At 33.6% G+C, this 23,796-nt stretch overlaps 1 protein-coding gene across 4 annotated transcripts in view; it reads left to right on the top strand.

Moving 5' to 3' along the window:
• LOC142334226 (atrial natriuretic peptide-converting enzyme-like) overlaps positions 1-23,796 on the top strand; it is a 145,791-nt gene that overhangs the window by 45,150 nt on the left and 76,845 nt on the right. The gene's annotated exons all lie outside the window — the stretch shown is intronic.

Raw genomic sequence — 23,796 nt, 5'->3', positions numbered from 1 at the left:
ATACTCAGTCTAAGTCCTCCAATGTGACCGTTTTGGAATTGAATTTAGGCTACCATAAATATACGTAAAATAGTTTTTAATAAAACAAAAATTACAAACTGGCATTGAGAAATTAAAACGTAAGTAAAAAATTTACAATTATTTTTTATAAAACTGAAGTTATGAATACACTAATAAATCGGACACTTAGCTGTAATAATATAATTGCAAAAAAATATAACTTTTTTTAATAAGTTGAAACTAAAAGTACAGTTCGTTATCTTTTAAGCTAAATACATTTTTAATGAGCAAAAATTGCCAAACTGATCGCAATTCTAACCCGTCACTGTCCACACAACAGGCAGACACTACCATTTGGTCATTGTAATCGTTGGAGCAGCGAGTTCAATTACGGGCATTGATTGCTGTGGTCATTAGCCCCTTTTCACATAAAAGAAAAATTTTCTTTTCCTCTCCTTTAAAAGAGTCACTACTGACATAGTCAGAGACTAGTCTGTTCAAAAATCATCTAAAAAAGGATTTTTTTTTATCGGTGTTGCGGAGAAATACCATTTACGTACCACCCACAAGTGGGGGAGTGTCGTACTTTCACGGGTTCGGCTAGATGTTTTTATTAGAGGCCATGTGTGCCCGCATCCTACCGATTAAAACTCCTATTTCACCATTCCTGCCCACCCGGGTCGGATCAGCAGTTAAGCAAAGCTCAACCCCGGGGGATCTTCTTTTATTTGCACTCTGGTCTACTTTATTATCACCTTTCTCTATTATTTCATTATTATAGATAGTAGTGAAAGGTGATGATAAAGAAAACCTGTCTCGTTTCACAATCTTCAGTCTTCTATTTTGACGCATTATATATCCAACTTAAGGGACCCCTGGAGTCCCTTAGTCCCTAGCCGCTCATTGAAACCGGCACACCTAAGCATGCCGACTGCTAATTCACGACTGGGACTATTCTACTCTATTGCTTTTGTTTTAAAACCCCGGTAAGGAATTTGGACACAGCCGAAAATTTATACGCATCAATTGACATTATTTGGGCCACGTTATCTGAATCAATCCGACCTCTCACCGCAGTACACTGTCTTCTCTCATGCTCCTATCTATAACATTCAAAGAAAACATGTTCCGCTGTTTCCCGTTGGTCACAATATAGACAAATTTGGCTATCCGCCCTATTCCTTCCAAACAAATATGCCTGAAATGAACTGTGGCCGATCAGGAACTGGGTGAGTCAGAAACTGAACTCACCAAATCCCCTCCCAAGCCACGGTCTGATCTCGCCTATAAGCCAACGAGTCCACTCCTTTTTTCTAGAGGTCCTCCACCTTAATAATTTTAAAATAAAAATTTTTCTAGAAAGAATATTCTCTGTTCTAAATGTGTTAAATCATTTTTTGTTTTATCTATTTCTAAAATATTAAAATACGGTTTTAGATTATATTTAAATTTATATTACATTATATCTGATTTAAATACTGAATCCAAATGGCTTTTAAAAGTAATTTCGTTTGATTACTCCAACTATGACTTATTGTAAGTCAATATTTCCCGATTCAAAAAAAAAAAATCTCCTGAAGTTAGTATTTTTTAAATAATGCACCGACCGGTGTCTTTGTGTTGTAAAAGACTGAAGGCAAACAATTCAGCCCTTATTAATGTGTCAAATCGTCTGCACTTCTTGTTAGTCTTGCCGACACTGTGATTCCGGATTTGAAAAAAATTATTTCATTTTTTATTGATTTACTCTCTTAGTGCGCACAGTTCTATCGTAATATAGTCTATTTTACACGAAACGAGGTTTTAGTGACAAGCACTGATATTTAATAAAGTTTTGGAAAAAACTTACTCGGCAAAATTTTACCAAAATAAATTTATCTTTAACCCTCTGATCATCTTTCTTTGTACTGTTTGTATAAAGGCTTTCATTGTTTAATTCAGAAAAAGCTATGCGAAATGCTGTGTTCAATGGCTATATCGAATGCATGAGGTGAAAGAGTCATAAAGAGGCAGAATGGATATGCTTTCAGGCAAAATTACTAAAAATATCAAATACTTATAGGACATTTTCTTTATAATTTGTTCTGACAACTACAGGCTGACTCCCAGTTATGATTATCTCCCCATCAATCTGTATAGGGTGTAGTTTGTATAGTCATCAAATTTTAGGAAGGCAAAAAAATGAATCGGTAATAAGTCTTAACTCATAGCTACCAACAACCAGAAATAAGCAGCGCGACGAGCAGAGAAACTGGCATTGTTAGAGCAAAAGACTTGAAGAAGGAGCATGACCTTCACTGCCAGTTGAATTTAATAATACTAAAAAGGCTCATCCTATTAAAAACACCAATTACTTAGATCGTAGATTCGTAAGTGTAAGTAAAAGTACTTGCATAACTCTGTTCTTATCATGTTCTATTTCAATCACCATTTGTAATACATTTATTTCCTTCATAACACCACTAAAAGCTTTCAGCATTTTAATTTGTTTTTAAAATGCATAGTGCAATTTATGCTGTTCAAAAGACTCAACATATGTCAATCTTTCACTGAAATATTTATTTATCAATTGCGTTTAATTTAAACTTTATAAGAAAATTGTTTTGTCAATTGAAAAATTATTCAGACTGGTTAAAAATTCGTCACATCATAAAGAATGATCAAATACATACAATTTCCAAATTTTCATCTCTACCCGTTTTTATTTTAAATATGTTTGAAACCGGCTGTTTAAAAAAATTCTGCTAAAAACAGTGTCTTTTACTCTTTCCACGACACTATAATTAAATTAAGGATGAGATATGAAAGTCATTTTACCAATTTTAAGTAGAAGTAATTGGAAATTCAAAGGACGTTTTAATTTTTTCCTTCCATAGCTGAAATATTTATCTCATTTGAAATTGACAAAACCTTTTATTTATGACCCTACTTTATTTGTACGTCATAAATCCTTATAAAAAATAAAATTATATAGGAAATTGATAATAAAGTCAAAATGAAACTAATGTAATTTACAAGGTAAAACTACACATAGTCTTGTTGGATTGCATTGAAGTATTCAAAATTTACCATGAAATAAATATACGAGAAGAAAATAGAAATGTAGAGCTGCTCTGTGTTTAACAATTCCTTCTCGAAGTCAGTTACTTTAAATTTTTCAGAAGAAATATTTAACACTTAATGTCATTTCAAACTGAAAAGCTTTAAAAATAATATGAAACAGCGACTTCTCGTGCTTATGGTATAAAGAAGTGATCGCATTATCAATAAATCTTTTTAAAAAACTATTTATTTTTTTAATACAGACATAGAATGTAGTCGCGAAATAAAGACTTCTTTGCTGGTTTCCTATTAAAATTAACAAAGCTTTTGAGAAAGTTGTAATGTAACTTAAAAGAATCACGTTGAGAATTGGGTGTAACAAAAAATAGAATAATGAAATTTTGATTACGAGGTATTGGCTCATTTCAAAAATTAAGCTACACCTGAAATAACACATATGCTCTACTTATACTCGTATTTTTTAGAGCCTACATGTAGCAATACATTGTAAGAGACGTCCGAGATATTCTATATAGAAAAACGTGCGTTTAACGCTAAAACATTCAAATAGGCTTGGTGGATGGTTCGGTAATGTATATTGCTTTTAAACTTATGCGCTACTGACGAATTTTTTAAATTATTTTTCATCCACGTAATAAATCGAAAAAAGTAATTTAGCTTGAATAAAACACTAAACAACGTTCAACAATTTCTGAAATTTTCTTGTAAAACTGCTGTATTTTTTTGTTTCCTATTTATGTTGTAAACTTAAAAACATCGATATAGGTACCACATCTAAATTGTCAATAATTAAAAATGCATTTACTTTGATACCTTTTCAAGATTTGAGGTCTTAATTATGTAGACGGGATTTATCACCTCGTCTTTAATGAGAATGATAAGAAACAGTTCGAACATTGGCTATTCAGAACGTATTTATTTAAGTTAACTGCTAAAGCTCCAGCTGTTTCTTATAAGATAACTTCATTGTGTTCAGCAAACAGTTGGTATATAATTCATTGCAACATAATTTTTATTAAGAGCTTACATTATGTAGAGATATCGTCTTCAGCAATTTAAAAAAAAAAGTTGTTTTCTTTATAAAGATTCTTCAGTAGCGATAATAATTAAATAATTTATTCATGCAATAAAAAATACTGTCGAAAAATAAAATATATTAAGACAATTGACAAAACCTCAAAATAAAATCGTGTTCTTTTTGTTATTTTTTTTAAAGATGTCTAATAAATTGTTTTACTGATATACTGTTTTATTTGATTTTTCTTTTTCTTTATTTTCTTTCTTTTTTTATACTCGCATCAACAATTAGTCATTTGCGACTTATCAGTGTAATGTACCTGTACTAGTAAATTTGTAGTCTTGAACAAACTCAGGTCGACTACTCCTGTGAGACATGTGGTTAATTGAGAACCAGCCACCAAAGAACACCGGTATCCGCGATCTAGTATTCTAATCCAAATAAAAATAACAACTACCTTTATTAGAATTTGAGCCTGAGAACTTCGACTTCGAAATCAGCTGACTTACGACGAGCTTACCTCGTCTAGACTAACCCGGTGGGTTCTTTTAATTTTGTTTGTTTATTTTTCAAGAATATTCTTTTGTTTCCTAATATTGAAAATGTTGTTTTGTTAAATACTTAATTAGAAGCTGTCACATTTTGGTATGTTTCGTTTATAATTAACTTCAAAATTCTTACGTTTATATTTAGTTTTTGTAAGCTTTATTCAAACCATTTTACTCAGAATCAAATTTTCTTCAAGTTTTGTATAAAACTTATGTGTTTATTACTCACGTAACAAATTTATTTTACGTCCACATGAGAATACTTTTCGATCCTAATCTTTTTTTTACCTCTTTTTTCTAAGAAAACTACTAAAAAAAAGTTATATATACGACATATTTTATTTTTTATTTTTTCTAAGGTCAGATTTCATATAAAATCACTAAATTTACCCTTTAATTTGGATCCCAAGAATTACAGTTTGATTTAACTTTACCGATGGCGCAGAAATCAGGGCGAAATCTTTCGCCAGCTGACACTCACTAACAAAGCGTTTCCAAGCCAGTGTTTATTTGATGAACTTTCTTCTTTATTTTCACCAGTAGAACATGTCCTTTCTTTTTCTGTTTTAGCCTCCGGAACCACCGTAAGGTATTACTTCACAGGATGATATGTATAAATGTAAATGAAGTGTAGTTTTGTACAATCTCAGGTCGACCTTTCCTGAAATATGTGATTAATTGAAACCCAACCACCAAAGAACACCGGTATCCACGATCTAGTATTCAAATCCGTATAAAAGTAATTGCCTTTACTAGATTTAAACCTTACGATCTTGATCCTAACGAAGGTATTATAAACAGATAAAAAGAATACTGTTATTAATACGTTGACTTATCAGCTGATTAATTTCAACAACACTCATTACAGATTAAATCATCTGCCTCAATTTTTCAAGGTCAAAACAAATTTCAAACGCTGTAGCAGTAATGCTTTTTTAACCTCCGGGACCACCGTTAGGTATTAATTCAGAGGATGAGATGAATGATAATTTTTGTAGCGTGTAAAAATGCCATGCCTTACTGGGATTCGAACCCGGGACCTCAGGATGAAAGGCCGAGACGCTACCACTCGCGCCACGGGGCCGGTAGCAGTAATGCTGGTAGATATTAATAAAATCAACCGATATAATGAAAATAGTAGTATAGAAAAATATTCTGTTAGATAACATGTAAATCTTCGCGTAGGGCATAATATATTTAAATTATAATTTACTGTATTTTAATTAACACAAAAATGAAAAAAAACCATTTCTGTCGGATTTTAAAGACAAACAAAAAAAATCAAGTATTTTTATAAAAAAACAAAAAATAAATTATTACAAAACACTGAGATAAATTAAACAATATAATTTTTTGAGAAAAAATGTAAAGTGAAAACGCTCCAATGTATTTTTGATAAAAGAAATACCCACGATACGTACTAGGTAAATCGGTAACAACACAATGTTTTGGTATTTTGTAATGAACACAAAGAGAAAAACAACATGATTTTAGCTACTGATCAAATTAAGACACGTACTGCTCGTTGAGATTACCTTCCGTAGGCCAGCGATTGAAATAATACCCACAATTGTTGTTAAAATTTTCTAAAGAAAGGGTTAATTCGGCGATTTCAAACAACATACACGCTATAAATTTATGAATAGTACTTTGATTTATTTTACATTATTTCGTTATATTCTGCTGTAGAGTAAATGAAAATTAATTCGCTAATTTCAAATAGATTTTTATATTTATATTTGGGATAGAAGGTAGGATTTAAAGGCTTTTAAACAGCAAAAAATGAATCCCACTTTGTCAAATACTGAAAATCGTATACAAATCTTTATTTCATTATGGATAATGTTGAAGACAAATTGTTATGTTACACATACCCGAAGTAAACGTTACGCTCGGTTTATTTAATTGTTTAAGAAGTAAAAAGGATTGAATAATTCAATTACTTTTGTCATGAGTTGTATTTAACAACCAATCTGTTAAAACTGTGCCGGATATGCGGTTAAACGGATGTAAAATAAAATAAGTAGAAACTTTCAAGAAAAAAAGAGTATGCACTTATTGTTGAAGGTTATGAATTTTTGAGAGATTATTTTGATAAAATTAAATAATGTAGAATTAAATTTTGGTAATATTTAAAGGTTTATACAAATACAAATATACGAGGTATGTGAGAAAAGTAATGAGATTGGTAACAATGTGAGCGACCTGACAACGCTGTGTCTACCGATCTGTGCTAGACCGGTTTGTTCATCCCTTCCACATGCTCAGTACGAGTTTCAACTCCGTTCAGCCGACACATTATTTTTGACAGCGCCATCAGTGAAGTTGTGTTTTTGTTGTGCGTTACGAAAATGGAGCATCGGAATTTAGAGCAACGTTGTGCAATCAAGTTTTGTGTTAAACTTGGGTAATCCGCGAGTGTGACCTTTGAAAAGTTGAAACAGGCCTATGGGGAACATTGCTTGTCAAGAGTACAAGTTTTGCGCTGGCACAAATCATTTTTAGAAGGCCAAGAACACGTTGAAGATCAACCTCGCTCAGGGAGACCTTCAACTTCAAAATCTGACGAAAACGTTGAGCGTGTGAGGGTTCTTGTGAGATCAGACCGTCGTTTAATAATAAGGATGATGAGTGAACAGTTAAATTTAAACACTTTCACCGCACATCGAATTTTGACAAACGATTTGGACATGCGAAAGGTTTGTACGAAATTGGTGCCGAAAAACCTCACAACGGAACAGAAGGACAATCGAAGAAACGTGTGCGTTGATCTTCTTGAGAGGATTGACAATGACCAAGAATTCTTCAATCGTGTGATTACGGGTGATGAATCTTGGATATTTGAGTATGATCCTGAAACAAAGCGGCAAAGCGAAGAGTGGCACACTCCGTCATCTCCTCGACCGAAAAAATGTCGAATGAGCAAGTCAAAGATCAAAACCATGCTGATTTGCTTTTCTGACAGTAGGGGTATCGTGCATAAAGAATTTGTTCCTCCAGGACAAACTATCAACCAAGAGTTTTACAAAGGTGTCCTTGAAAGACTCAGGAAAAGAGTGATTCGCGTGAGACCAGACATTGCAGACAAGTGGATACTTTATCATGACAATGCCCCGTGTCAGACGGCCATTTCCATCAGGGAATTTTTGACCTCAAAACGTATTCCTACGGTTCCCAAACCGCTCTATTCACCTGATTTGAGTCTTTGTGACTTTTTCCTTTTCCCGAAATTGAAACATGTCTTAAAAGGACATCATTTTGGAACTCTGGAGAACATTCAAAAGACTGTGACCGACTAGTTAAAAGCCCTACTAGTTGAAGCCTTCCAGCGCTGCTACCAGGAGTGGGAACAACGATTCCACCGGTGTATAGCTGCCCAAGGGAACTACTTAAGGGATAATATTGTTGTTTGAAAAAAATAAAAACTTTGGTAAGTAAAAAGTCAGTCTCATTACTTTTCTCACACACCTCGTACACAAATATATAGTTAAAAGTGGCATAATTCTGAATTGATAGAAATAAAGCGTAGCTGATAAAAGATTGTAGAGATAAAGGTTTTTTGTGAAAATAGATTTACCTTATAACTAAAATCTGAAAGCAGTAAATAAATAACTTGAATGAAGTATGTAATTGAATGAAAGTAAGGTAGAATAAAAAAGAGTAAGAAAAAGCTAAGCAGAAATTACTTGCAGATGAATGCTCTGTTGTAGAAGATTTAGAAAGAAAAGGACAGTATAAGCTAATGTAAAAGAAATTAAAACAGTAACATGTAATAAGTAATACACTATAAAAATTTACGGTAGAATTGGCATACTTAACAGCTGGAAAAAATACATGAAGGAATCATATCAATCTAGAAGGAAGCTAAATGATCTTTCCACTGAGATCAGGAAGAAATTCAAATGATGAAATGAAGTAATTAACTATTTTGATGAAGAAAGATTACAAGAATTGAGAAACTGATTGATACAACTACAGAGTGTGGTTGGTAGACTTTCTTAAAATAACCATGATTCTGTTCCCAAAAAGGATGGTGCAGTAGTCTAGCTTGCAGGACGATTAGTTTGAATCCATATTCATCAAATATTCTTCTGTGAATTCTGAACAGAAAACTAACAAGGAAAGTAGAGCTAATGTTGAAAATGAATATTGATTCACAAAGAAAATGGGAACAAGTAACGCAGTAGGAGTAATAAGAACTATTGGTGAGAGTTATATAGAAAGAGGTAAACGAGTAAGTGTATATTTTATAGATTTAGGGAAGCATTTACGGTGTGACAACTTTTTTTTTTTTTTTGTCTTCAGTCATTTGACTGATTTGATGCAGCTCTCCAAGATCCCCTATCTAGTGCTAGTTGTTTCATTTAAGTATACCCTCTACATCCTACATCCCTAACAATTTGTTAGGCCAAACAAATATTCCAAATATGGCCTGCCTACACAATTTTTTTCCTTTCTACCTGTCCTTCCTATATTAAAGCGACTATTCCAGGATGCCTTAGTATGTTGCCTATAAGTCTGTCTCTTCTTTTAGGTATATTTTTCCAAATGCTTCTTTCTTCATCTATTTGCCGGAACACCTCTTCATTTGTCACTTTATCCCACCCATCTGATTTTTAACATTCTCCTACAGCACCATTTTTCAAAAGCTTTTAATCTTTTCTTCTCAGGTACTCCGATCGTCCAAGTTTCACTTCCATACAAAGCGACACTCCAAACATATACTTTCAAAAATCTTTTCCTGACATTTAAATTAATTTTTGATGTAAACAAATTATATTTGTGACTGAAGGCTCGTTTCGCCTATGCTATTCGGCATTTTATATCGCTCCTGCTTCTTCCATATTTAGTAATTCTACTTCCCAAATAACAAAATTCTTCTACGTCCATAATTTTTTCTCCTCCTATTTTCACATTCAATGGTCCATCTTTGTTATTTCTACTACATTTCATTACTTTCGTTTTGTTCTTGTTTATTTTCATGCGTAGTTCTTGCGTTGGACTTCATCCATGCCATTCATTGTTTCTTCTAAATACTCTCGGCTAGAATTACTATATCATCAGCAAATCGTAGCATCTTTAACTTTTCACCTTGTACTGTTACTCCGAATCTAAATTGTTCTTTAACATCATTAACTGCTAGTTCTATGTAAAGATTAAAAATAACGGGGATAGGGAACATCCTTGTCGGACTCCCTTTCTTATTACGGCTTCTTTCTTATGTTCTTCAATTATTACTGTTGCTGTTTGGTTCCTGTAAATGTTAGCAATCGTTCTTCTATCTCTGTATTTGAACCCTAATTTTTGTAAAATGTTGAACATTTTATTCCAGTCTACGTTATCGAATGCCTTTTCTAAGTCTATAAATGCCAGGTATGTTGGTTTGTTTTTCTTTAATCTTCCTTCTACTATTAATCTGAGGCCTAAAATTGCTTCCCTTGTTCCTAAACCTTTCCTGAAACCAAATTGATCTTCTCCTAACACTTCTTCCATTCTCCTCTCAATTCTTCTGTATAGAATTCTAGTTAAGATTTTCTATGCATGACTAGTTAAACTAATTGTTCTGTATTCTTCACATTTATCTGCTCCTGCTTTCTTTGGTATCATGACTATAACACTTTTTTTGAAGTCTGACGGAAATTCCCCTTTTTCATAAATATTACACACCAGTTTGTGTAATCTATCAATCGCTTCCTCACCTGCACTGCGCAGTAATTCTACAGGTATTCCGTCTATTCCAGGAGCCTTTCTGCCATTTAAATCTTTTAATGCTCTCTTAAATTCAGATCTCAGTATTGTTTCTCCCATTTCATCCTCCTCCACTTCCTCTTCTTCCTCTATAACACCATTTTCTAATTCATTTCCTCCGTATAACTCTTCAATATATTCCACCCATCTATCGACTTTACCTTTCGTATTATATATTGGTGTACCATCTTTGTTTAACACATTATTAGATTTTAATTTATGTACCCCAAAATTTTCCTTAATTTTCCTGTATGCTCCGTCTATTTTACCAATGTTCATTTCTCTTTCCACTTCTGAACACTTTTCTTCAATCCACTCTTCTTTCGCCAGTTTGAACTTCCTGTTTATAGCATTTCTTAATTGCCGATAGTTCCTTTTACTTTCTTTATCACTAGCATTCTTATATTTTCTACGTTCATCCATCAGCTGCAATATATCGTCTGAAACCCAAGGTTTTCTACCATTTCTCTTTATTCCGCCTAAGTTTGCTTCTGCTGATTTAAGAATTTCCTTTTTAACATTCTCCCATTCGTCTTCTACATTTACTACCTTATCTTTTTTACTCAGACCTCTTGCAATATTTTTCTCAAAAATCTTCTTTACCTCCTCTTCCTCAAGCTTCTCTAAATTCCACCGATTCATCTGACACCTTTTCTTCAGGTTTTTAAACTCCAATCTACATTTCATTATCACCAAATTATGGTCGCTATCAATGTCTGCTCCAGGGTAAGTTTTGCAGTCAACGAGTTGATTGCTAAATCTTTGCTTAACCATGATATAATCTATCTGATACCTTGCAGTATCGCCTGGCTTTTTCCAAGTGTATATTCTTCTATTATGATTTTTAAATTGGGTGTTGGCAATTACTAAATTACACTTCGTGCAAAACTCTATAAGTCGGTCCCCTCTTTCATTCCTTTTGCCCAGCCCGTATTCACCCACTATATTTCCTTCCTTGCCTTTTCCAATGCTTGCATTCCAATCTCCAACTATTATTAAATTTTCATCTCTTTTTACGTGTTTAATTGCTTCATCAATCTCTTCGTATACACACTCTACCTCATCATCATGATGGGCGCTTGTAGGCATATAGACGTTAACAATCGTTGTCGGTTTAGGTTTTGATTTTATCCTTATTACAATGATTCTATCGCTATGCGTTTTGAAATACTCAACTTGTGTGACAAATAAAAAAAAATATTAAACAACCCAAATTGTAAATTGGAAAGATAGATCAACTAAAAATTGCACCTAAACCAGTAAATAGTTATGAAAGTAAAGAATGGTCTAACTGAAAGGTTTGAATTAGAAAGAGGAGTATGACAATGGTGCTGCCTATCACTAACCGTATCTGATACGTATGTTGAAGATAAAACCAATTTTTTTTCTGGAAGAAGGAATCAATGTAGGAGGAAAGTAAACAGTGTAATGTTTACAGATTATTTATTTTTAGGGAGATGAAGTACAGTATCTTCAACAGATATTTTTAAAATTCAAAGATACTACTACAGAATACGGATAAAATATCCATAAACTTATAGTAATGTACAGGTGTCTAAAAAAAAGAAAAATAGAATAAATAAAACAGTATAAATAGTTAGAAACATGCAAAATTTCTAAGGTGTAAATAAAATAAAAGCATGTACAGCAATGACTAAAGAAGCATTTAACGGAAAAAAACAGTTATTTTGTAAAATGGAGCTAATCTTGTAAAATTTTATATTTGGAATGTTTTGTAAGTATGTGAAACGCAGATAATAAGAAAGAAAGACTAGAAGATTTTGAAATGCTGAGAGTAGAACACTGGAGAAGATTAAATTGACAAAGTGAAAAGTAAACTAATGAGGAGCGTTAATGAGGATAAAAGCTTAATAAGAACAATTAAGAATAGAAAAGTTGGGACTTGTTATGAGAGGAAAAGTATTAATTAAAACAGTTAGTTCTAGAAGGATCAGTAGAAGGTGGTAAAAGAAGAGATGAAAAAGTGGTAGTTATAAATGAATTAAAATGAAATACGAGCTGTGGTAATCTTAAATGTTTTGCTGGGAATAGAGATAATGAAAGAATACACAGTAAAAGAAATCTGCCCCAGGTCAGATAATCATGTGTTGCTGATTAGTTGTGATTTAAACTGATGCGATTCAGTTTAGTTGTAAAGCTCTATCGGTAAAATCAGTACAAGATGAGCGGAGTCTGCAATTGAAAACCACTAGTTTATAGTAACAGACATATAATCACGATAATTAAATCACGTAATCACTTGGGGAATATCAAAAAGTGATAAAGAGTCGATTATATAGAATACGGACTCCCACTTGTCACTTTATGTTTCCTTGCGCTGATCGCTTATCGCATAACAGAGGTAGATTGATTCGTACATCTTTGGATATCCAGTACACTTGCGTCGATTAAGATCTCGTAGGCAGACGCTTTCCTTGTTCATGTAGGGAGTGTACTCACTATTTGAGTTCAATGTGCTACTCAGCACAAAATAGTGAACAAGATATATTTGTAATATGGCTAAAATACAAACGGAGAGTCTCGAATTGACAAACTTCGGTAAATGAAGACAAATGTTAATTCTCGATTAGGATTTTTAAGTTTAACACGTTCAACACGGCGTGGGAAAACAGGCATATTACTAAATCCGAGCGGTATGTTTATAAAAAACTAATATGACTCGTTAATGCGTATGAAATCGTAATTTATGTAGTAGTTTGTTATGCTTGAAGAGTAATTTTTATTAATAAAAAAATAAATTAAAGACTTATCTTCCGTCTATATCGTAAACGGAGTGATCGCTCTCCACTTGGTTATTATTTTTTTCAGTCATCTCCTGATCAGCACGGTAGAAATAATATTTCATATTTATATTACATTTTTTTATGTATAAGAAAACTTGTAAATAATCACAAGAAATCTGGAAAGGACGAAACGAGTACTTTGAAAAAATTTCCCGGGTAAGACATCCACGGATTATTTTAACAATATTAATGACGGCAACCTTTAATAATGACGGCACAACATAAACTAAGCCAAGCCAGTTGTCTGAGCTAGAATAACAGCAATATAAAAACATTTGACGCTTCAACGGATCATCAGTTGTGTCGGTAGAGAATGAAGGGTTAACGAGTCATTAGAGCTCACGTTTTAATGACTTGATTCGTAAGATGATCTTATTTTATTTTTAATAATTTTCTTTTAACGTATAAAACTTTATTTTATTATTAAAAATGTTCTTCAAATATTAAAGAAAATGTAAAGGAAGTACCTTGCGTAAGTAATTCTTACCGTAACATGATTTGAAAAATCATGGAAGGCAAAAAACATTACAAAATACACCCTATTAGCTGCCTAATAACCTGTCGATTCTCATTGACCTCATCAATTCAAACCTTTTTGTGGTTTTTCTTTAGGTTTCTAATAAAAAGTTGTCTTTTTAAAAATAAATATATAAAAATTGTTTTTTTAAAGGTAAGCAAAAAAACATTAGTTATTAGTTTCCAACTCTTCAACAAAGATACTCGTATAATGAAACCAGTACAGTTAGTAAGATTTACCCGATGACTAATGGTTAACAATAACCTGAAAGAAAGAACTTAAGAAAGACTTATGATAAACGGTTGTTAAAATGATGTGAAAAAGAAACCGCTCAAAAACAGTTAAAAATTTTACTTGAAATCTTAATTTAATGACAATTTCGATTGTTGAACAATCATAATCAGAAACTGCTTTAATTTAATTATTTATATATTTATATAAAGTATGCATCATAAATAGAAATTGAAGAAATTTTCGTTAACTGGTAAATTTCTCTGATGAAAACATGATCTTCAGTAGGAATTATTCGATTCATACAATTCAACATTGATAGGCAACTCACGTTCTTTCTTTCTAATTCGTGTTGTTTTTTTTTTGTTTTTTTTTACTCAATCTGGATTTTAAATATATAATTTATAATTTATTTTACTTTTATTTTCATCTCATTCATTACTTGATCACTTTGCTCGGTCTATGTGTATATATAATAGAGTCAACCTATATTACGATTTCGAATCGTTGGAAAATAAAGCCTAATCGGCAACGCTGGTATTTATTTACCGGGCAACTAAATGTGGCATTACGTCGCGTTAAGGCTTTCGTTGATGTGTACGATGTTTATAGCCGGTTCTTGTTTTTTAGTTTTCCTTAACTTCAGCAATCATCTATATATTCTTCTATGCCAACAATGTTTCGCCTGACTTCTTTCCGAAACTGTCTGCAATTAAAATTTCACAACAGTTTTATCCGTTATGGTCGGTCTACGGACCTGAACACTACCTCCTAACTTTAGCATCCTTCAAGTGTTCTATCGATATTTCTTGATATTGTTTCTCTCTTTTCCTAAGTAAACTTTTATCTTATACCTCCAATCAACAACATATGTTTTTTCCGGTACTTATTTTTGCGTTTAATATCCATTTCTCTCTCGTGCTTATTTCTTTAAAAAATAAACAACCTTTATTTATCCTGCTTTTAACATAATTTTGTGAAACCTGTTTATGAAAGAGGTAAGAGTTTCCTTTCAACAGTCTATTAACTACATACTACATTATAATCTGCTGTCATTTCCATTTCTTACGCGTTTACTTTCAAAAGTTCATATTGTCATTAGAGTGTCTAGTATCGTAACCAGATCATACATTAAAATCTCTAATGATCACCTCATAAGACTCTTCCAACTCTGCAGCTCGATACAGAAAAACTCTTCGATAACTCATCTTTTATTAAATTAGAAAAAATATCAGAATAACGTTGAACTTCTAATTCTAAATCCACTGAAATAATTCAAGAAGGTTAAATTAGCTACAAATTCATAGTTAGTAAATTCAAGTCCATGTCACGTTTGAGACAATACCTACTCTCTCTTAAGCACATTTCTCAACTGTTACGCAAAAAAATAGTAAGCTACAAATTTGGTTAGATAGAAATTCTCAATTTTCATTCCTTTTCATTTTCCCAATTCTGATTTTGTTATCCGATCTTCCTGTTATTTGTAATTGCCACTTCATTCCACGCTAAATTTGGAATTATTCTTTGTTCTAAACCTCAATGACTTTTTTTCTTTTTTTTTTTCATTTAACAAATTCCTGTTCCTTAGGCTTTCTTTTTTTAATCACTTTTTAATCGCTCTAAAAGAAGCAATTTTGCGTAGAGTATAACCTTCTTTTTGGCTTCTATGCATATTGAGGAGAATCTTCTATTATCGATCTATTTAATGATCAGGTTTTACACTAGAATCGACATCTAATCACCCGATTTTGTTTTTTTATTTTTTTTAACCATTAGGTATTGCGTCAGAAGATGAGATGAATGATTTGTACCGTGTGAAAATGCCATGCCTGACCGGGATTTGAACCCGGGATCTCCGGATGAAATCATTCGATTGCTCGTCTACAGTTGCACTTCTGATAGGTTAATGTATTGGAATTTAAGTGAGGTCGACTCCGTACGGAAGGGTCAGGAGGAGGATCTTCAGCTCCGTGTGCGAGCCGATGGTAGTGCTGCCGAACTGTTGAGCAGATATATCGCCGAAAAAAGGAGGGTGCTACTACGGCCCTGACTGGAAGGAGTGGTACGAGGGTCCACGTCCTTGTTAAGGACATGGATGCTCTCACGACGCAGGATGAGCTTCTCAGGGAACTTGTAAAATAACTGGTGAATCGGTCACTATAAATGTTTTATCAATGCGGACGGCTTACGGCTCGACGCAAGTAGTAACATTAGTTGCGCCGCCCATCCTTGCGGACAAACTGCTGTCTGGTGGGCGTGTTCGCATTTGGTGGGTAGCCTGTCGGGTGACACGGCGTTCCTCCGACAAACTCTGCTTTAGATGCTGGAATTCAGGCCACAAGGCCAAGTTCTGTAATGGCAGAGATAGAAGTAGCCGTTGTTTTACGTATGGTAAGGCCGGCCATGTACGTAAAGATTGTAAGCAGGAGCCTCGATGTACATCCTGCAAGTTGTACGGTCATCGGCTCGGAGGTCGAGGATACAAGATGGATCCATCTGCGTCAGGAGTTGTGTCTTCACCGTAACGTCATGGTGTCTTTGAGGGAAAGCTCCATTCGGGATGGAGGGGGGGCTTCGGTCTTCCACCTTAAATAATCGGGTGGGAACTCCTTTGAGATGGCATTGTGGGAAATGTAAGACCGTAGTGCCGGTGGGGGATCCCTCAGGGGGTTCCTCGCTAGAGACGAGGAGTCAAGATCGGAGTCCCGGTGAGGAGTTCCCAAAAGGGAACTCCTCATTTGAGGCACGGTATGCAAAAAGACCGAGTCCCGGCTGCCTGGGCGAAGCCTTGCGTCCTTCCGAAGTAGTTTGAGGCGAATGCATCCCCCCCCCCCCCACGGAGCTGAGTTTATGCTTAACTACGTATCCGATTCCGGGGGGCGGGGAAACTACAGACGTATATAAAAAAAAGAAGTGAGGTCACTTGAGAAAAGTCCTTACTTATTGAGGCAGATTTTAAGTTCACAGTACATTATGTCCTCCATTCTCTGATAAAATAACATGTTTTGATAATTTAATGAAAAAAAAGGTAAAATTTACCAGAAAGCACCAGGCACTCGAATTTATTTAGATATTCGATTAAATAAATCCGATTACATTACCGATGATGATCGACAGCTACAGAGTTAAACAAATGTTACTTATTTCTTTCAGTATCCGCTTAATTCTTTATTATTTCAACATCAGCAAAATTTTGCAGATCTATTGTAGCTTTAAAGTCGCCTTACTCTTATTTTACGAGATTATATTAGAGCAGTAATTATTAACTTTATTACCTTCATCTTCAACCAAATCATAATAAAACACTCCAGTTAGTTAATATTATGCAGTAAAACTTTTAAATAAAAGAAATTAATTTATAAAAAATGTGTAATTAAAAATTAAATTATTTCGTTAGAATAGACTTTATACATTCATAAAAAAAATTATTAAATAGTAGTACAAAGATTAATTAACGTCTTTCGCTTTTATAATGTTTAACATTTAACAAAGGTTTAAAAACAAATTTAATGCAAAATGTTTTACTAACCTTCTTAATCTATTATTTACATTGAACAAACTGGAATTGTATAATTACATAACGTACATCATTATTTGCCGATTTCAAATTAAATAATTTTCTTTTTAAAGATGATAGAATTATTAGCGTAATATATTGTGTAATATTCAGAATTTCTCGACTTTTTATTCATATTTTCTGCAATGAATGCGGAAAACACACAATGTGTGTGTGTGTGTGTGTGTGTGTGTGTGTGTGTGTGTGTGTGTGTGTGTGTGTGTGTGTGTGTTCAATGGTCCTGATATGAGAGAACTTTTAAAAAGATTTTACTCACCATCTGCAATAAATGTATTTTTGCTTATTTTATAATTATTTAATAAATGATATGCTTTTTATGATATACAGAACCTGCAGTGAGTAGAGGCAGTTCTTTGACAAAAGGGTAATAAAGATTAATTTGTTGTTTAGACAACCTTTTTATGATGTTTGTAAAGCAACTGAGGCACAAGAAATGCCAATTTTTATTCCTTTATCTGAGAGCTATTCAATATTAAATTCACAGGTCCCACAAAATTCACAAAAATTTCAGTCCCATCTATTGAACAGAATGAAGGTTTCAGTAGCAGGGTTGAATAATATGCTTATCAGGGAGTTCGGCGAGCTGATGTGCAACTAAATGAACATTCAACTACAAGTCGCCGAAGAAGGGAGTAGAAACCCACTTTCCTAGTAAGCCTGACAAGAACTATTTAATTCTAAAAATCCCTGGCATTTCTTATTTTTAAAAATGGCTATTCCATTTTTGGGAGTAATATTTTACATAATCTATTACTTCGTAATTATATCACCTAACAAAAATTATAGTGCTGTGATCTTTATAATTTCTATATTATGAATACGACTTTTGTGGTTAACTGAACGGAAAATTGGATTTTTTTCAATTAACAAAAGTCTAAATGGTTTTCTATTCTGACACGTTTTATTTTAACAGATGGTCTAATTTTCTTCTGTTTTCTAATGTAATTCGAAGAGTAAACTATTCATACAATTCACTTTTCCAAAACGGTTACGTACGTAGCAAAAATTATAATTATAAAACAATTTCTGACAGTTACTTTACATCCTCTTTACGGTATTCAATATTTCTTATTTGTACATGGATATTATTGAGATTACTCTACAGGCTTTAATATCTTCACTTATCAGGTATTAATCAATTAGGTGTGATGTTTAAATAAAACATTAAGTTCTCTCTCTGCTAATTATTCTGTACAGGCTCCGCAGTAATTATTTTTATGCTGTATTACGATCACATATTTTATAAATTTAAACATATTACGTAGGAAAAATTTGATTATTTCCTATGCTAATTATTAAGTTGTGTTTAAAATTAAAAACTAAAAAAATAAAAGATTTGTTTGAAATTGAGTGATTGAAATATCACAATAAAACAACAACAAAAGTTATAATTAAGATCTCGGTCGTATAAATATTTACAATTAAATTTTTTCACTTAATACATAAATAAATCGGCTTCCTAAAAAGTAATACTAGATCGTCGATATCAGTGTTCTTTGGTAGCTGGGTTTAAATTAACCACATATCTCAGGAACGTCGACCTCTCTCTTTTTTCTGTTTAGCCTCCGGAACCACCGTAAGGTATTACTTCAGAGGATGATATGTATGAATGTAAATGAAGCGTATTCTTGTACAGTCTCAGTTTCATTCCTGAAATGTGTGATTAAATAAAGCTCAACCACCAAACAATACCGGTATCCAAGATTTAGTATTAAAATCCGTATAAATGTAGCTGGCTTTTATACGGTCGATCTGAGACTATTCAAAGACTATACTTCATTTACATTTATACATATGATCTTCATTCGTCTTCGGAAGTAATACCTTACGGCGGTTTCGGAGGCCAAAAGAAAGGCTACATAAAATGTTAACAGTTTTACAGTAATGATAACAACAAATAACATTCGAAGAAGAACGAAATGTTTCTTTCTTATAAATATGGTATTTAGTGATTAAATTTAAAAAAATGTGGCGACTAGTTGTTCCGCTTTCGGCGGATAATCAACAATTTTGATATATTTTTCTCCAGTCCCAGAAAAATTGGAAGGGGGCAACAGATATACACTTTTTACGATTGATCATATAAATTCAATGAATATTAATATAGAAAAAACTGTGAACTATCAGAAATTGACTAAAACTGTTAAAAAATTAAACAAGTGCGTCGGATCGTGACACACTACGGAAGCGATGCTTTTTACGCAATATTATACGAATTATTAAGGGTGCAAAATAACGTATACGTAATATACACATATGATACATTTTTTTATTAAAAAGAATACATAAAACATAAGACTAAAAACAGAACAAATTTAAACATAACATTGAAGTTTAATAATCCCATTCTATCGTAGTAATTACTGGTTTGTGGTAACTGAAGTAGAATACGAATGTTTGTAATATTTTATTTAAGTATCTTAAAAAAATAGCATCACTGGTTGTGCCATATTTTGTTGTAACTTAGCTATTCATCGATAAATTGAATGTTTCAAAAAGAAACTGTTTTATCTCCAATATTTGAAGTTCGTAGACTTATTTCGCTTGTATTTGTCATAGTTACATCAATTTGAGGTTATCACATTTGTAATCTCATTTTTGTTTTGATAACTCCTACAGCACGACTTTCTTCTTTTTTTAATTTAGCAAAGAAATTGAAATATGTCTAGTATCTAATACGTCCGGGAAGTCACCGTACCGCTAAAGTTAACGAAAAATATGGGTTAGGCTATGTGCTTAAAACATGCGGTATTTTCGTTGGGGTCGGTTGGCAACAGATTTTTACAACGTCCCACACTCTGAGTAAAAGACAATTGTGTTAAACTGGCAGACATGAGTAGTTACAGCGTCGAGGAGCGGTTAGTGAAAAGTCTGTGGGTTCACGAACGACAACTTTCGAATCAAACAATGAAGCTAATTAGCGATACGTTTCGGCAACGCTTTAATAAGCCGTCACCACGAAAAGCAACAACGTTGGCTTGGGAAAAACGTGTGTTTGAATTAGCCATTGTTAAAAGCCGCGGAGTGTACGAAAGTTAATGCGGTTAGAAACATGTACTGCTGTTGTAGTTTCCATTGAACAATCCCAATGAAATAAACTTTTAAACAGTCAGCTGAACTTCGTAAACCGCGAACGACAATGCAAAAAATCACATGAAAAAGGACTTGAAAGTTAGGCCATTTCGTTCGACGTTCATCAATGAACTTTCAGATGTACACATGGAACGTTGTGCTGCACCATGCCGGGCTTTATTATAAAAATTCCCCGCTGCACTGCACCGTGAATAAGTTCTTTTTACTGACGAATGTGCACTGTATCGCAGTTCGCGTGCCAGAAATGTCTTATTTTGAACGAAAGAAGATTCTTATTACGTGACAGAGTTGGAAAGAAATCCACAGCACGTCATGATATCGGCTGGAATGACAGTTCGGTATTCGTTTGGTCCTTATTTTTTTGACGGGCCAGTGAATGTACAAATTTATTTAGAGATGTTGGAAGCATGGTTAATACCACAGCTTCAAGACAAGGATCTCATGGAATGAGTATTGTTGCAGCAGGTTGGAGCACCTGCAAATTTTGCTCTATCAGCCCACCCGTTTCTGAATGAAACATTTCCAGTACGTTGGATTGGCCGCGGTACTCCTGCGTCACCAGCTCCATTGTTATGATCATCACGAAGTCCTGATCTCACCACACCAGACAATTCATTATGGATAATTATCAAGGCACACGTACCTGCACGTCGCTACACCACAAATGAAGAGTTGCGTTACGCTGTCAGAGACGCCTTCTGTAACGTAATACCAGAAATGCTTCGTCGCATGTCACAGAGGACGTGGCGACGTATAGAATTGTGCGTGCAACATGAGGACAAACCACTGGATCATTAAAATTATTACTATGTATCGAGTGAGTAAATAAAATAATTCATTATTATATCGTATTCTTCATTTATTACTCATTACAAATTTTTAGTTCTAACTTTAGGGGGTACGGTGACTTCAACGTACGTACTTCAACAAGTTTTTGTTGTGCGTTACAAAGATAGCAAACGTGAGCAACGTTGTGCAATCAAGTTTTGAATTAAACTCGGTGAGAATGCTATTGAAACATTTTAAAAATTGAAAAGTGTGTATAGAGATGACGCTCTGTCATGAACCCAAATTTTTAGATGGTTTAAAGCATTTTCAGATGGCCGGAAATCAGTTGCGGACGATCCACGCTCTGGAAGACCGTTAACGTCAAAAAGTGATGACAATGTTGAGCGAATCAGAGACTTTTAGAGTTTCTGTCTACAGGAGAGACTGTAAATCAATATGTTCACGAACAAATTCTTGAAAGACTTCGGAAAAGAGCTGCCCGCGTGAGACCAGCCATCAAAGACAACTGGATGTTTCATCATCACAATGCACCTTGTCACACTGCACTCTCAATTAATGAGCTTTTAGCAAAGAAAAACATTCATGTAGTTCCTCAACCAGCTTATTTACTTGACTTGAGCCCCTGCGACTTTTTCCTGTTCCCGACTTAAAAAAAAATACCTCAAAGGACACCATTTTGGAACAGTAGAAAACGTTTAAAAAAATGTAACCTACCATCTGAAAGATATTCCGGTTTCTGAGTTCCAACCCTGCTATGAAGAGTGGGAAAACCCTTTGAAGTGTTACGTGGCTTCCCAAGGGAAATATTTCGAATGAGATAGAATCCATATAATTGGATTGTAAATAAAAAGTTTTTCTGAACCGGTCTCATTGTTTCTCATGGGACAGATAAAGTTGAGGATTTCATTAAGCCCTTGGGTAATTTTCTATGACATCTGTCATTTCATTGGCTATTAGAGATTTAGCTGTATACTTTATTTATCATAAAATATCAATTTTATGAATGAAATATAATTAATCAGCGACCTATGATTTTAGTAAAAGTATTGAAGTTTGTATCTTAAAAATACTCCTATCAGTCTTTAAATGTCATTATATTTAGTCTTTTCCTTCTTTTTCTAGCTCAAGTTTAATTCCGCTTTGAGCTTCAAATTTCTAATTATGACGGTGTATAAAGAAAAATAATTATACATGATTTCTACAACAATTTTTAAACGAAAAAATTTTGAGCGAGCATAATGTTTACATAAACAACTATTTCATTTATAAACGGTTTTGTTTCGTACTATTACCTGTTGAATTTAATAAAATATATATATTTTTTTATTTAATGCCAAATGTTTTTTTTTTTTTTTTAAGTTTTTCATTGTTAATGATTTCTGGACTGACAGTTTTCTTTTCATCATAATTATTTACCTGAAGTAATAGAAACAGTCAATTAAAAACGCATTGAAATTTTTTTTGGAAAGTTATCTGATCAGGATATTAGAAGAACACCATAAACTAAAATGTCTGTGTTTATTTAATCCGTAGATGTAATTTAAAGCTTAATTCTATTTTTATATTCAACAGGTAACTTAAAATATCTAGAGTTAACATTTATTTTCTTAAATTTATACTTATTTAATTAATAGTTAAAGGCAGTTGCTTTTATATGGATTTGAATGCTAGACTGTGGATACCGATTTTCTTTGGCGGTTGAATTTCAGTTAACCACATGTCTCAGGACTGATCGACCTAAGTCTGTTCCAGACTACACGTTTACCGGCACATTTACACTTACATTGCAGCTACGTCAGGCCTTTCTTTTTCCTGTTTAGCTTCCGGTAATTACCGTTAAAATAATACTTCAGAGGATGATATGTATGAGTGTAAATGAAGTGTAGTCTTATCCAGTCTCAATTCGACCGTTCCTGAGATGTGTGATTAATTGAAACCCAACCACCAAAGAGCACCGGTATCCACGATCTAGTATTTAGATCCGTGTAAAAATAACTGACTTTGCTAGTTCTTGAACGCTGGAACCCTCGACTTCCAAATCAGCTGATTTGGGAAGACGCGTTCACCACTAGACCAACCCGGTGGGTTAGCTACGTCAGGCGTGGTAACCCACTGTCGCCCACGTTAGCGGACCCGCTAGCGCTTGCACTCGCGTTAGTGCTAGCAGAAACGTAGGCGGATTCGCCTTGCACTAGATGCTTGCCTTGCCTCTTCTAGCCTCGCACGGGAGTTCACATATAATGTAACTCACCCGATGGTGATGGTGACCTTGAATTTATGCTTATTCTGCCATTTATACACTACTATTCAGACCCGGTAATAGCTGAAAAACCAGTTGGAGAAAAACAAAAATAAGTAAATAAAATCAAAGACAAAACAATCGGGTTTTAAATGTCTTTCACTAATTT

The sequence above is a fragment of the Lycorma delicatula genome, chromosome 1 (genome assembly GCF_047948215.1).
Source record: "Lycorma delicatula isolate Av1 chromosome 1, ASM4794821v1, whole genome shotgun sequence".
In the NCBI taxonomy this organism is placed as follows: Eukaryota; Metazoa; Arthropoda; class Insecta; order Hemiptera; family Fulgoridae; genus Lycorma; species Lycorma delicatula.
This window is presented reverse-complemented; position numbering and strand designations above follow the sequence as displayed.